This window comes from Oncorhynchus mykiss, chromosome 10, assembly GCF_057628025.1.
Source record: "Oncorhynchus mykiss isolate SJ-2025 chromosome 10, ASM5762802v1, whole genome shotgun sequence".
Taxonomy (NCBI): Eukaryota; Metazoa; Chordata; class Actinopteri; order Salmoniformes; family Salmonidae; genus Oncorhynchus; species Oncorhynchus mykiss.
Window position 1 is genome coordinate 43,449,688 of NC_143031.1, and position 11,038 is coordinate 43,460,725.

The following is an 11,038-nucleotide window of genomic DNA, read 5'->3' on the forward strand; positions in this document are numbered from 1 at the left end:
GAATTTCATGTCTACCAAGTAAGCCTGGAGAAAAGCCCTGTCAAACACATTATTTCATATCATATTAACTCTTGTCTGCCATCCTGTGGTTTAATTGTGTTACTGCACCCACGGCAAGGGCCACAGGCACTGCCACATAAAAGGCCACTTTTGTTTGGACAAAATCCAATATCAAAGAAATGTCTTCTGTCTTATCAAAATATAATTGAGTGTCCAACTGTAACATTTGTTTAAAAAAAATAACCAACTTAAAGTTCACATATAGGCAACTCCAAAACCCAAACTCTTATAAGCCCTTTCACACTGGGCACAAACGTCAATTCAACGTCTATTCCACGTTGGTTCAACGTAGTTTTATTAAAATGACGTGGACACAACGTTGATTCAACCAGTATGTGACCAGTGGGTTTCTTCCCTCATCCTGCCAACTGAAGAGGCATATTTTTTTAAATCATAGCCCAAAGTTGTTTTATTAAATTATTCCAATTGACATTGTCACTCAACTTGTTCATTTCAAATCTAAATAATGATTTCATGTTTCTGAATCATTATGGACTATGAAGAACACCCAGCCAAAAACACCTCATTCTGCCTATAGTCATTTGATAGATAGGACCTTTATTTGAATCTAAGTTTCTCTGGAGACATAATAACACGTTGTCCATACCACCAGAGGGTGGACAGGGACCTGTATCAGGGATTTTGACCAGATAGAGACGAATCATCTGCAGAGACATAGCTTCCCATGTATCCGCCTAAGATTGTACTTTTCTATACCATGTATCTTATAATGGACAAAACACAAAATTACCTTATTTTTGTGCGTATAACAATTTGCCAGTGGTTTACATTCTTATAACTGCAATACAGACATTAGATTCACTCTGAGTATACACAGAGAGCTGTATTGGTATGTACTTCCAAAGAGTAATTATTCTAGGGCAAATCTAAAAAAGTATTCATTTGAATCGAGGTTTCTCTTGAGACATAATATTAAGTTATACATATCCTCAGATGGTGGAGGGGGGCCTGTTCGATCGACAGATATCCTGCAGAAATGGAGCACCTGTACTCACCTATGGTTATAACTTGTTATAACTAGGTATGGCCGTGTACAAAATCAAAATTACCATAGATATGTGCTGAGTTGAGGTCAAAAAAGCTCATAAAAGTCTGTCAGTAGTATACATACTTGGTACAACTGTAATAAATAAACCAGCAGCTGCCCTCTGAATGTACACATGGTGCTATGTAGTTATTCTGCGGAAAATGTTATATGAATATCAGAATTCCTGAAATATCCTCCAGTATTTTGTATGTGCAACTTGTTATTGTATTTGGGTTGCTATAACATGTAGTTTGAAGTGACTTTTGGGCATGCTTTTTGAAGCCTCCTGCAATAAGCACTACCACTCCCATTATTTCCGGAGCAGAAATGCTAATGATGGTGTACCGGCCCTATAAATGGCATTCATTTTTACCACATAAATAAGACAAAATTCATATTTACTTCAAAATTCTAAAAAACGAAGTCATACTACAATCAAATGATTGTAAATCATCTTTTTATTACCAGTGTGCATTGTACTTCGGAAAAAATGCTGCACATATTTAAGGCAAAGATTGACATTTTAGTTTGACAGCAGATATGCAAATCAACTTTTTTTCATATGTAACATATGTGACATTTTGATAAGAATTAAGTTAATATTTTGCTATGCTGTTGCTTTTTACAACTGTTTCTTCTTGGGGTCAAAATGACCCCAGTTGGTAATCTATGTATGTAAAATATGTTGGTAGTATGAGCATTAATATGAATGTTGAACCATTTGTTTGACATCATTTGCTTTCCTAATGTATCTGTTATATGTAGGCATGTAACTAGTTCCCTTGTCCTTAAACTTCGGCTCTGATAACCAATTCAAACATGAAAGCAGCACTTCCTCATAGCTACAGTGCCTTGCGAAAGTATTCGGCCCCCTTGAACTTTGCAACCTTTTGCCACATTTCAGGCTTCAAACATAAAGATATAAAACTGTATTTTTTTGTGAAGAATCAACAACAAGTGGGACACAATCATGAAGTATAACGACATTTATTGGATATTTCAAACTTTTTTAACAAATCAAAAACTGAAAAATTGGGCGTGCAAAATTATTCAGCCCCTTTACTTTCAGTGCAGCAAACTCTCTCCAGAAGTTCAGTGAGGATCTCTGAATGATCCAATGTTGACCTAAATGACTAATGATGATAAATACAATCCACCTGTGTGTAATGAAGTCTCCGTATAAATGCACCTGCACTGTGATAGTCTCAGAGGTCCGTTAAAAGCGCAGAGAGCATCATGAAGAACAAGGAACACACCAGGCAGGTCCGAGATACTGTTGTGAAGAAGTTTAAAGCCGGATTTGGATACAAAAAGATTTCCCAAGCTTTAAACATCCCAAGGAGCACTGTGCAAGCAATAATATTGAAATGGAAGGAGTATCAGACCACTGCAAATCTACCAAGACCTGGCCGTCCCTCTAAACTTTCAGCTCATACAAGGAGAAGACTGATCAGAGATGCAGCCAAGAGGCCCATGATCACTCTGGATGAACTGCAGAGATCTACAGCTGAGGTGGGAGACTCTGTCCATAGGACAACAATCAGTCGTATATTGCACTAATCTGGCCTTTATGGAAGAGTGGCAAGAAGAAAGCCATTTCTTAAAGATATCCATAAAAAGTGTTGTTTAAAGTTTGCCACAAGCCACCTGGGAGACACACCAAACATGTGGAAGAAGATGCTCTGGTCAGATGAAACCAAAATTGAACTTTTTGGCAACAAGGCAAAACGTTATGTTTGGCGTAAAAGCAACACAGCTGAACACACCATCCCCACTGTCAAACATGGTGGTGGCAGCATCATGGTTTGGGCCTGCTTTTCTTCAGCAGGGACAGGGAAGATGGTTAAAATTGATGGGAAGATGGATGGAGCCAAATACAGGACCATTCTGGAAGAAAACCTGATGGAGTCTGCAAAAGACCTGAGACTGGGACGGAGATTTGTCTTCCAACAAGACAATGATCCAAAACATAAAGCAAAATCTACAATGGAATGGTTCAAAAATAAACATATCCAGGTGTTAGAATGGCCAAGTCAAAGTCCAGACCTGAATCCAATCGAGAATCTGTGGAAAGAACTGAAAACTGCTGTTCACAAATGCTCTCCATCCAACCTCACTGAGCTCGAGCTGTTTTGCAAGGAGGAATGGGAAAAATGTCAGTCTCTCGATGTGCAAAACTGATAGAGACATACCCCAAGCGACTTACAGCTGTAATCGCAGCAAAAGGTGGCGCTACAAAGTATTAAATTAAGAGGGCTGAATAATTTTGCATGCCCAATTTTTCAGTTTTTGAATTGTTAAAAAAGTTTGAAATATCCAATAAATGTCGTTCCACTTCATGATTGTGTCCCACTTGTTGTTGATTCTTCACAAAAAAATACAGTTTTATATCTTTATGTTTGAAGCCTGAAATGTGGCAAAAGGTCGCAAAGTTCAAGGGCGCCGAATACTTTCGCAAGGCACTGTACACTGTTAAAATAGAATGACTCAAAACACCATCATTGTGTAGTAAAACGATGAAAAGTAGTGCACCTAAACTGAAATCTGGTGTTTGGAGGGCGTTTGAATGTAAACCCAATGTAAGTTACCAGTCAAAAGTTTGGACACACCTACTCATTCCAGGGTTTTTCTTTATTTGTACTATGTTCTACATTGTAGAATAATAGTGAAGACATCAAAACTATGAAATAACACATATGGAATCATGTAGTAAGCAAAAAAATGTTAAACAAATGAAAATATATTTTATATTTGAGATTCTTCAAAGTAGCCACCCTTTGCCTTGATGACAGCTTTACACATTCTTGGCATTCTCTCAACCAGCTTCGTGAGGTAGTCACCTGGAATGCATTTCAATTAACAGGTGTGCCTTGTTAAAAGTTCATTTGTGGATTTTTTTCCTTTTTAATGCGTTTGAGCCAATCAGTTATGTTGTGACAAGGTAGAGTGTAATACAGAAGATAGCCCTATTTTGTAAATAACAAGTCCATATTATGGCAAGAACAGCTCAAATAAGCAAAGCGAAATGACAGTCCATCAATACTTTAAGACATGAAGGTCAGTCAATGCGGAAAATTTCAAGAACTTTGAAAGTTGCTTCAAGCGCAGTCACAAAAACCATCAAGATCTATGATGAAACTGGCTCTCATGAGGACCTACACAGAAAAGGAAGACCCGGAGTTACCTCTGCTGCAGAGGATGAGTTCATTAGAGTTAACTGAACCTCAGATTGCAGCCCAAATGAATGCTTCATGGAGTTCAAGTCACAGACACATCTCAACATCCACTATTCAGAGGAGACTGGGTGAATCAGGCCTTCATGGTTGAATTGCTGCAAAGAAACCACTACTAAAGGACACCAATAATAAGAAGAGACTTGTTTGTGCCAAGAAACACGAGCAATGGACATTAAACCGGTGGAAATCTGTCCTTTCGTCTGATGAGTCCAAATTTGAGATTTTTGGTTCCAACCGCTGTGTCTTTGTGAGATGCAGAGTAGGTGAACGGATGTTCTCTGCTTGTGAGGTTCCAGTGATACGCCATCCCATCTGGTTTGTGCTTAGTGGGACTATCATTTGTTTTTCAACAGGACAACGACCCAAAACACACCTCCAGGCTGTTTAATGGCCATTTGACCAAGAAGGAGATTGATGGAGTGCTGCATCAGATCAACTGGCCTCCACAATCACCTGACCTCAACCTAATGAGATGGTTTGGGATGAGTTGGACCACAGAGTCAAGGAAAAGCAGCCAACAAGTGCTCAGCACATGTGGGAACTCCTTCAAGACTGTTGGAAAATCTTTCCATGTGAAGCTGGATGAGAGAATGCTAAGAGTGTGCATCAAGGCAAAGGTTGGCTACTTTGAAGAATTTCAAATATAAAGTATATTTTGATTTGTTAACACTTTTTTTTTTGGTTACTACATGATTCTATATGTGTTATTTCATAGTTTTGATGTCTTCACTATTATTTTACAATGTAGAAAATAGTAAAAATAAAGAAAAACCTTTAATGGGTAGGTGTGTCCAAACTTTTGACTGGTACTGTAAGTGTTATGATACACTGAATGTGTTTCAAAACTGAATGGAAGTACTCTGAGCCACCCAAAGTTGTTAGCCAATCTGAATAATTGTGTTTGTGAAAACACTTTCTGGTGTTTCAGTGCAGTGCAAAGGCAGCATCCAAACAAACGTGTTTTGGAAGTCTGTGTCGATCATATAATCAAATATTTTTAAATTGCAAGTGGTTTATAGCATAAATATTGATTGATTATAAATATTGATTGAATTTTCAGTCAATATTTTGAAGAATTTAATACTTTTACTAGGCACTAATTATAGGCTAAAGTTGCCAGGCAACTTTTGATTGTAAATAATGTTACAATAGAAATTCTTAGGGCTATGTAAGTTATAGCAGAGGTAATATGAGGTCACATGTATAAAGTGTACTGTCATCACTGGTATTCACGTGAGAACATGGATGTGAACTCAGGATTCTTGCTTGTTAAAACACTGACTTAGTCCACTCAGCCAGTCTTCATGAATAAACTGTTGTGCTGATCCACCCTTGTTATACTGATCAAATGGGGCTAGATTCAAACATGACTTAACATGGACTCAAGATAACATTTACTACAGTCATTATTTTTTTAATTCCACGTTAAATCAACTTACCTCAGGTCTGAACAGGGCCTAGGTAGAATGTTTTTTGTGTGAAATTCCACCTTTATTGTTTCATACCTTCATATCAGAAGACAAATGTTTAGATTAAAGGCAAGATGTGAACCTCAAACATTGTGCTTGTGTACTTCTGAATTCCCCCAGTCTGAGGCATAGTGGTGGAGAAGGGGCATTCATGGGCAGGTGTGCCTGCCTCTTGCAAACTCTATGGTCAATTGTAAAAAACAGGCACCTCCCCTGGACGGAAGTGGCTGGACGCCTGATGGAAAAATGGTGTCCCTTGACAGGGTAAGAACAAGACGTATGTCAGGAGAACTGCAGTATTATCATAAGGATACTTGGAATACAGAGGAGGAATGAAGGGAAAAGGGGAGAAAGAGGAGGTTGAAGAGAGAGGGAGGAAGAGGGTGAGCTGGAATTGGTTAAAAATTGTGGAAAAAGAGATGGTTTGTTAAAGAAGAATGGTGTGGTGAAATTCTCGGAGTCCGAGGCTTGCACTGAGGGTCAGGATAAAGATGAGTCTGTGATGGTAGGAGTGTCACGCCCTGACCTTAGTATTCTTTGTTTTCTTTATTATTTTGGTTAGGTCAGGGTGTGACATGGGTGATATGTGTGTTTTTGTCTCGTCTAGGGTGTTTGTACTATCTAGGGTTTTTTGTAGATTTATGGGGTTGTTTCCATCTAGGTGTTTATGTAGGTCTATGGTTGCCTAGATTGGTTCTCAATTAGAGGCAGCTGTCTATCGTTGTCTCTGATTGGGAACCATATTTAGGCAGCCATATTCTTTGGGTGTTTTGTGGGTGATTGTTTCCTGTGTCAGTGTTTGTGCCACACGGGACTGTTTCGTTTCCATTTCACTTTGTTATTTTGTATTTGTGTCATGTTCAGTCTTTTCTATTAAAACATGGACACTTACCACGCTGCTTATTGGTCCGATCCTTGCTACACCTCTTCAGACAAAGAGGAGGAATTCCGTTACAGAATCACCCACCAACAGAGGACCAAGCGGCGTGGTAACGGGCAGCAGCAGCAGCATCAGCAACGAACATAAAAGTCATGGACTTGGGAGGAAATTCTAGACGGGAGAGGACCCTGGCCACAGCCGGGGGAATATCACCGCCCCGAAGCAGAGCTGGAGGCAGCGAAGGCAGAGAGGCATTGGTATGGGGGGGGGGCACACAGGGAGTGTGGCGAAGCCAGGTAGGAGACCTGCGCCAACTTCCTGTGCTTACCGGAAAGCGAGAGGGACCAGGCAGGCACCGTGTTATGCGGTGGAGCGCACAGTTTCCCCAGTGCGTGTGCATAGCCCGGTGCGGTACATTCCAGCTCCGCGTATCGGCCGGCTTTACGCATCTGGTCTCCAGTGCGTCTCCTCGGGCCGGCGTACATGGCACCAGCCTTACGCATGGTGTCCCCGGTTCGCCAGCACAGCCCAGTGCGGCCTATTCCACCTCGCCGCACTGGTCGGGCTATGGGGAGCATCCAACCAGGGAAGGTTGGGCAGGCTCGGTGCTCAAGAGCTCCAGTGCGCCTGCACGGTCCGCTCTATCCAGTGCTACCTCCACGCACCAGCCCTCCGGTGGCAGCCCCCCGCACCAGGATGTCTCTCCCTCTTTTGCCTACAGGTGCTCCCACCTGTCCAGTACTGCTAGAGTCTTCCTCCTCTCCAGCCAGAGTCTCCCGTCTGTCCTGAGCTGCTAGAGTCTCCCGTCTGTCCTGAGCTGATAGAGTCTCCCGTCTGTCCTGAGCTGCTAGAGTCTCCCGTCTGTCCTGAGCTGCTAGAGTCTCCCGTCTGTCCTGAGCTGTCAGCCAGCCGGGAGCTGCCAGAGCCGTCAGCCAGCCGGGAGCTGCCAGAGCCGTCAGCCAGCCGGGAGCTGCCAGAGCAGTCAATCAGTCCGGAGCTGCCCCTCAGTCCGGAGCTGCCCCTCAGTCCGGAGCTGCCCCTCAGTCCTGAGCTGCCCCTCAGTCCGGAGCTGCCCCTCAGTCCAGTGGGGCCCTTTTACTAGGGTTGCCAATCCTAGGTTGGCGGCGAGGGGGCGCCGTTCCTAGGAGGCCACAAAAGCGGACTAAGACTATGGTGGAGTGGGGTCCACGTCCAGCACCCGAGCCGCCGCCGTGAAAGAGGCCCACCCGGACCCTCCCCTTTAGATTAGGTTTTTGCGGCCGGAGTCCGCACCTTTGTGGGGGGGTACTGTCACGCCCTGACCTTAGTATTGTTTGTTTTCTTTATTATTTTGGTTAGGTCAGGGTGTGACATGGGTGATATGTGTGTTTTTGTCTCATCTAGGGTGTTTGTACTATCTAGGGGTTTTTGTAGATTTATGGGGTTGTTTCCATCTAGGTGTTTATGTAGGTCTATGGTTGCCTAGATTGGTTCTCAATCAGAGGCAGGTGTTTATCGTTGTCTCTGATTGGGAACCATATTTAGGCAGCCATATTCTTTGGGTATTTTGTGGGTGATTGTTTCCTGTGTCAGTGTTTGTGCCACACGGGACTGTTTCATTTCCATTTCACTTTGTTATTTTGTTTTGTGTGTTCAGTCTTTTCTATTAAAACATGGACACTTACCACGATGCGTATTGGTCCGATCCTTGCTACACCTCTTCAGACGAAGAGGAGGAAATCCGTTACAAGGAGTGACATTTTTGTAAAAAGTGGACCTTTGCCTTTGGCTGATCCATTTGTGGTTTCAGGGTGGATGAAAACAGAGTTGGGTGCTGTGGAATCGGTGAAGGTAACCAGAAGTGGTCTTGTGATAATTGTTTGTGTTTCTGCTGGTCAGAGGGAGCAGGCTCTCCGCGTTAAAGGAATGGGGACAAAAGATGTGACTTGTTTTGCTCTCAAGAAAAGGGTGTCATTGAAGGAGTGATTATGGGGGTAGCGGTAAATGTGAAAGTTGACCAACTGAAGGAAAATTCCCGGTGTTTGTGATGCTCGTCATTTGGTGTGACAGACAGGTTGGCGTGAGTGGTGAAACAGAAGAGTCGTTGTCTGTTCTTTTGTGCCGAATACATTACGTTGTTACAGGTGTCAAGCATGTGGGCATGTGGCAGCAGTGTGTAGGGGGAGGTTCCTAGGTGTGCAGAAGTGCAGAAGACAAAGCAATGTGTATCTTTGGGGAAAGTAGTGGTATGTGTTAATTGTAGGGGTGCCCATGGGGCTGGGGATCAGAAATGTCCATTGCGAGAGAGGCAGGTTGAGGTTTCCAGGGTTAGAGTAGTGCAGAAGTTGTCATATGCTGAGACAGTGAAGAAAGTAGAGGAAGAGGGGTCAAGGAGGCGGGATCCTGAGAGGAGTGGCGTGAGTAGGATATCTGTACCAGTTCAAGTGATATACAGTGCATTCGGAAAGTATTCAGACCCCTTGACTTTTTCCAAATGTCTCTGTTCGATTGGGTTCAAGTCCGGGCTCTGGCTGGGCCACTCAAGGACATTCAGAGACTTGTCCTGAAGCCACTCCTGCGTTGTCTTGGCTGTATGCTTAGGGTCAGTGTCCTGTTGGAAGGTGAACCTTTGCTCCAGTTTGAGGTCTTGAGTGCTCTGGAGCAGGTTTTCATCAAGGATCTCTCATCAAGGATCTCTCTGTACTGTGCTCTCTTCATCCTTCCCTCGATCCTGACTAGTCTCCCAGTCCCTGCAACTGAAGAACAGCCCCACAGCATGATGCAGCCACCACCATGCTTCACCGTAGGGATGGTGCAAGGTTTCCTCCAGATGTTACGCTTGGCATTTAGGCCAAAAAGTTCAATCTTGGTTTCATCAGACCAGGGATTCTTGTTTCTCATGGTCAGAGTCCTTTTGGCAAACTCCAAGCGGGCTGTCATGTGCCTTTTACTGAGGAGTGGCTTTCATCTGACCATAAAGGCCTGCTTGGTGGAGTACTGCAGAGATGGTTTTCCTTCTGGAAGGTTTTCCCATTTCTACAGAGGAACTCTGGAGCTCTGTCAGAGTGACCATCGGGTTCTTGGTCACTTCCCTGACCAAGGCCCTTCTCCCCCGATTGCTCAGTTTGGCCAGGCTGCCAGCTCTAGGAAGAGTCTTGGTGGTTCCAAACTTCTTCTATTTAAGAGTGATGGAGGCCACTGTGTTCTTGGGGACCTTCAATGCTGCAGACATTTTTTGGTACCCTTCCCCAGATCTCCGCCTCAACATAATCCTGTCTCAGAGCTCTATAGACAACTGTGGGACCTTATAAAGACAGATGTGTGCCTTTCCAAATCATGTCGAATCAATTGAATTTACCACAGGTGGACTCCAAACAAGTTGTAGAAACATCTCAATCTGAGCTCAATTTCAAGTCTCATAGCAAAGGGTCTGAATATTTATGTAAATACGTATTTCTGTTTTGTATTTTTAATACATTTGCAAAAATTTCTAAACATATTTTTGCTTTGTCATTATGGGGTATTGTGTGTAGATTGACGGAAAAAAAATATGTAATACATTTTAGAATAAGGCTGTAACGTAACAAAATGTGAAAAATGTCTCAGGGTCTGAATACTTTCCGAATGCACTGTATGCTTCAGTAAGAATGGATTTTTTTTTAGCATTTATAGCAATGGTTGTCAACTGTACTGCAGGGACATTTTTTTACTATTTTAAAGCTTATTTCCTGCAATTCTATGTATGGCAATTTTGATATGGCTTAGGCTTATGAGCAGAGTGGAAAATTAAAACCACAGGTCAGGTGTATTTAGGATGCTTTGAACATTAAATTAACACTCACAATATTTAGACTTTGTTACTTGAAATTTCATTCCCCAAAAAATATAGTATGCTAATATCATTTTTTACATATTTTGGGGGTGATTTGATACTTTTTTCAGACAGTAATGAAATGGGGAGAAACAGTGGGAAGATTGGAAGCAGGGATTAAACCCTAATCTCGGGTGGAAATTTGTAGGCAACACGTGCCAGGAAGTCGCACCACTACACTAAGGATGGAAGAAAATCCTGCTCTCCAGGAGGGTTGGCCAGCTCTGATCTGTTTCCCAAGTGCCGAGTGTTTGAAAATGTTCTTCTTATAACAATTCATTTCTTAAAATCACCCAAACTTCAAGAAAAATCAAATGGATATCAATTATTCAGGTGGTTTATGCCTACCAGTTGAAGATCCTTGCCATCTTACTCTACGTAGACAAAATATGATGCATTTATGAGTTGTGTCCCACTACCATCTCTGCCTAGCATGTGCACAATACTAAAATGTCAAATATAATATTTGAGTCCTGGAGCATTTTATCCAATGCT